This window comes from the organism of the source record quoted next, unplaced genomic scaffold (genome assembly GCF_019419815.1).
Source record: "Pyrus x bretschneideri cultivar Hongxiangsu unplaced genomic scaffold, Pyrus_bretschneideri_v1 Contig44, whole genome shotgun sequence".
Lineage (NCBI taxonomy): Eukaryota > Viridiplantae > Streptophyta > Magnoliopsida > Rosales > Rosaceae > Pyrus > Pyrus x bretschneideri.
The window spans coordinates 1,114,952-1,120,951 of NW_025999768.1; positions in this window are offsets into that span (position 1 = coordinate 1,114,952).

Below are 6,000 nucleotides of genomic sequence, written 5' to 3' on the forward strand. Positions count from 1 at the left end.
TCTCTATCATTGGGGCATATGTGTCGTAGATTAAATATAGTTTTCAGTACCACATTTTTCTTAATCTACCTCTTTCGTAAGTTCTTTTTGTGTTTGCTCTATAATGTAATCCACCTCCATTTATACAAATCAATATTTTATTTTCTAAAAATATTAATTTTTTTTGTGTTTGCCCTATAACGTAGGCATATTAACATCATACATGTATATTAACCCTAAAATGGTGGTATCATATGCTTTCATCGTTTTTCAACCTCATTGATCGATCATACATTCAATAGATAGTCATCATGCATATATGCCATATTAGTTGGTACTCTTTTTTCAAATCCTCGCTTACAAACTAGTAGACATAATCCTACATCAAAATCTCAGAAAAAATTACACAGAGCATTTCTTAATCTCATATCATAAGAATTCAGAACTTGTATCTTGAGGTAACTTGCTGCAGAAGAAAGTTGCCCATTCATATCGTACTGAGTCAATATCTTTTGGGGTGTATACCTTCTCAGTGTTGGCAAACTGAAATAAGTATAATAAGTAAGTTCTATTCCAACCCTATTCTCAAGCAAACCAAACAAAAACAACTAATATACAAATTCAACATCTAATTCATACTCCTGAAATCAATTTTTTAGTAAATAAATGCAAATTAGCACCAAAAGATAGTACCTTATTAGTGTGAAACGACAGGGCTTGGATCTTCAATTATCTCTTTCATGTGTAACATCAGAAAATAGCCACATTCTACCCCACCTTTTTATTGAGGAGTGCCCTGCATTTGTGCACCAAGGTCCAAAATAGGTGATTGTGTATTAAATTCTTACACTATGTTTGGATTAAGGAAATAAACTTAGAATTTTGATAAAAGTCAGAATTTATAAATTGATATGCATCAATTTTCTTATTTGGATTCATAAACATAGAAATTTAGAATTTCCGCGTGGAAAAAAAACTTGGAGTTTGGGACCTCCAATTCCCAAGTTCAAATTCCATGTAAATAGGTGTCATTTCCCAATTTCTACAATTGAGAGTTTAAAAATAACAAATTCTGTATTCAATTTCATTGTCCTTTTAGGTTAGCCAAACAAGAAAATTTACAAATTCTAGAAAATAAAATCTCGTCATTTCAATTTCCGTCATTTTTAAATTCCTTAGTAATCTTAAATTTCTTTATCCAAACATAGTGTTAGTGATAGTGTAATCAACTAATCGAATGATATAATACCCTAAACCCTAAAATCTTAGTGATTGTGTATTAAATTCATCTAGCAGCCGATGATTAAGCGAATTCATGACATACACTATATCTTTGCTCCTATTAATAATTGTCAAAAACCAATGATTTCTGCAAAATTGAAATATATTATTAAACGCGCCCTATATCATCGTCTACCGTGGTCGTCGTTTCCGAAAACCGCCGCGAATCCTGCCTCTCTCCCACCTCCAGGACATCATTCGGGACTTGGTGGGTAATCCCTTCCCTAATTTTTTTTATATTTTTTTTTTCTTCTTATGAACAATAGATAGTAATTAGTGACTCAACTTTTTTTGGGTTTTGTCTTCGAAATGTTTTGAACATTAAAAAAGAAACATAAAATATAAAAGTTAACCTTGGTTAGACACATGGCAAGATTTAAAATGTGTGGTGAACATGCAGAGTCTTTTAGAATCGGAAGGATTCTCTCCTATCGTATTCTAATCCCTTTCTCTCCTCTCCTCTCATACTTTATTTTTTATCTGATTATCTCTATAAAAAAAAATCAATATAAGATGTTGACGTAACCTAACCGTAACCGTTCAAATAGGAGGAGATGTAAGTGAAGAGAGATTAGGAGGAAAGAGAATCCTCCTCCTTTAAAATCTCCTCAAATTCTAGTTTCACTACACCTCTTAAAGTTTAAAACCCTAACCTTAATTCTCCTCTTATTTTGCAGCGTTAAAACCCTAAAAGCTCCTGAATTTTCCTCTTCTTCCCCAAAATTTCCCACAAAAATACCTTCTCCTAACCATTACCTTTGGCAACTTTTCCACCAAAATCTTCAATCCGTCTGGTCTCTTACGTGCTTGGGACAAAAACAACACAGGAATTAATGGAAATCGAGAAGGATTTCCCCTCGTCCGATTTCTTCTTTGCAAAGTATGATTACTTAAACAAGGGTAGCGTCCTCTCTTGTTCTTATTATTTTTAATTGTTATCCTTACCATTTATTCAAACAAATACTCTGACATATGAACCTTTCCATGACTATGTGCGCAACAAGACCTGCTAGAAGCTCAGCCCGTACTGAAACATGCTCTACAATTTTATGATATTTCATGCACACTAGATCTGGTATGTCCTAATAAATGAAAACTTATATTCTTTGCGCAATCCACTCAAGATTGATGAGAGTTAATTCAAATATATGGTCAGGATGAGGGTTTCATGACATTGTAGGCACTCCGAAGGCATGTGCACGAAGACATTTTCATCAAGGCTAACGTTGTTATTAACCTTTTTTTCGAAAATAATATTCCGAAAGTAGCCAAGTTTCAATCAGCAGATCCTTTGCTATCTGTAAGATATGAGTTTAATTGATTTGAAGTTAGTCTTTCAATGCTTTTTCTCCTCTTTTCCGGAAACAGCATATGAAGGAAATGGATCTATTCTGTATAAATTTTCTAACTTGTTTTACTGCAGGCACTAGAATTTCTCCATAATCCTCAATATGACATAATCAAAATTGGGTATCAAGTGGGCGGCCTTTGCTCAAAATATGCAATCCCAGAGGTGTGTATTGCTTACATTTCGTACGTGCCTGCAAATTTTTCTTATAAGTGATAAACTCTCAATATTATATCGAAAACTCACTTTTGATCATATTGGTCTAATAATTGAATGCAGAGCCATTATTGGGGATTGAGGTCAATTTTTCCGGGTCCCGGGGGCTGCTTTCTAAAGGTGCAACGAGGGATTTAAATTTGAAACCATGTTTTTCACTGTTCTCGTTCATGAAAAGACACAAATAGAGATATCAGAAGGCAAAAATATATCTCACGTTTTGTTATGGACATATTTAATTCTTTCTTCTAGCAATGCTTTACAATATAACTGGCGTGCAGGATCTACAAGAATTGACGGGTTGTTCTATCGTTGTTTGCGTAAGTATTGTTCCTTTTTCTTTCCTATTAATGTTTGACTTGTATACCTCTTTCTGGTTTTGTACATCTTAAACAGAACCACGAGATGAAGTGAGAGTTTTTTTTAATGTAATTAGTTTTAAATTCTATTAAATTAACAGGGAGACGATGTTCTTGCTACGGGTTCATTTAGTGGTCTAAGGATAGTCAGGATGATTGTGGAAGACTGCTTTGTTTATGTTGTTACAGCCAAGTACCTTATCAATAGGGTTAAAGAGGCGGGTGTTCATTGTGCCAGGGTGATGAATGGTATTCAAGATTCGCATATCTGAATTGTTGTGATTTGTAACTGCATACCCTTCTTTTTCTTCTCATTATTTTCTATATTCGTATCATTATTAATTTACCTAATTGATTTCTAGTAGGGTTTCAAAACAAGCTGCATGTACCATTGGAGGTCGACGAGAACAACATCCCCCAGAAGCGCGACAACTCCAAGTCAATTGAAGAGGAGTCGAACAGCTGTGGAGATAACATCTATTACCGTACGAATTTTCCTAAAGACAAAGGTGACTTCCTCTCCTCTTATTATTAATTTGTTATCTGTTTGAGTGGAGGAATTAGGATTTGGTTGTGTTTTTAAATTGTTGCTTATAAATTACAATCATACAGTTTGAGATAACTGATTTCAAATAAACCTTTACTGTTATATGCAGAAAAATATGTGCTAGAAGCTTGGCCAAAGGTGAAATCTTTCTTAGAAGAGCATGGTATTTCATGCGAACTCCATCTGGTAATTCATTATGACAAATCTTCTAGTGAATATGTACATCTACGATCTAGATTAGATGCCCTTGTTAATGCCTTGTTAATTGTTTCAAATTATCTACCCTAGAGAGTTAGAGACTTAATTTAGCATAAATTTCAAAGAGGTTTCATTGTTTGAGATGGATGAGAATTCATTTGAGGATTCTCTAAGAATACAGATTATAGCCAAATGTTTTGGCTATTAGGGTTAAGGTTATGGACATTTTGGCCACCTTAATTGGCTTCTTACATATCTTCTTTAGTTTGTGTCTTGTACAAAAAACAATTTGGCAACTAAGGTTGAGAGTTTTATGACAATCTCAAGAGCGAAAACGGATGTGGACCAGGATATTTTTGATAAGGCTAGGGTCGTTCTTGACCTTTTGCCAAATGATCGGGCACCTCAGGTACATAAGACATCTTTAATTTTATTGTTTTCTTGCATCTAATCTGTCATCCATTCTGTCACATAATTTATTTTTTGTTTTGCCAATGAAATTATCCTTTTCTCCTCTGTGATATCTATTTTGTATTTTTTTTTTTCTGATTTGAGTAACAATTTTTTATTTATTTCAGGCAATAGATTTGTTGAATGCAAGGCAGTATGAGATCATCAAGTTTGGGAATCAAGATTACGGGCTTATCTCAAAATTTGGAATCAAGAAGGTTTAATAAATTTTTGAACCACTAATGTTGTGAGAATAGAGTAAGCTTAGTCAGCTACGTAAATCTCTTCAATCGCGTGCAGGTGGAACCTGGTGACTGGAAGGAACTTCTCATAGGGCCCGATGATATCTACACAAAGGTAAATAAAAATTACTTAAGATTTTAAACCTTGAGTCTTAAAACGAAAAAGATAAACCCTAAGGAAAATGAATAGTTGGTTAATTCTTTCTCTTAGCTATTTGTTTACCATATATGATTGGGATGCAGGCACTTACAGAACTGACAGGTTGTTTTATCGTCGTTAATGTAAGTGTTAATCTTTGTTTGTAGTTTTGGTTGCTACATTAGACACTACCTTTTTCTGTTTGATGATACTTAATTTTTTTTTTTCACGTAAATGATTAGTGGAAGACAGAAACAGTTGTCGCTACGGGATCATTCGAAGGATTAAGGCTAGTCAGGATAGTTGTGGAAGACTGCATCTATTACAGGGTCCATGCTGGACACTTTATTGACAAGATTAGAACTCGAGGTGCGAGGGCTTATTATGGTACGTTGCGCTTTGTCAAAGGAGCAAGAACTTTTGGGTTCTAGGAATGATTATTGGGAGATGTCAAAATTACATTACATTTTTTGGGGCTTTTGATTCATACCTTGATCAAAATGAAATGTGAAAAATAAACTACATACTAATAATAACATATGCACTTATAAGTAGATATCATTGGTGTCTATCATTAGGGCATATGTGTCTTAGATTAAATATATTTATCAGTACCACATTTTTTTTAATCTACCTCATTCGTAAGTCCTTTTTGTGTTTGCTCTATAACGTAATCCACCTTCATTTATTACAAATTAATTTTATTTTTTAGCTATATAAAAGTAAAATATAAAAGTTTTTTGTGTTTGCCCTATAGCGTAGGTATATTAACATCATACATGTATATTAACCCTAAAATGGTGGTGTCATATGCATTCATTGTTTTTCAACCTCATTGATCGATCATACATATAGCAGATAGTTATCGTGCATATATGCCATATTAGTTGGTACTCCTTTCTCAACTCCTCGCTTACAAAGTAGTAGATAATCCTACATCAAAATCTCAGAACGAGTTGCACAGAACATTTAATGATCTCATATCATTAAAATTCAGAACTTGTATCTTGAGGTAACTTGCGGCTGACGTAAGTGGCCCATTCATATCGTACTGAGTCACAATATCTTTTGGGGTGTACACCTTCTCAGTGCTAGCAAACTGAAACTAGTATGAGAAGTAAGTTATATTCCAACCCTATTCTCAAGCGAACCAAACAAAAACAACTAATTATACAAATTCAAACTTCATACTCATGAAATCAATTTTTTTTTTTTTTGGTAAATAAATGCAAACTATCACC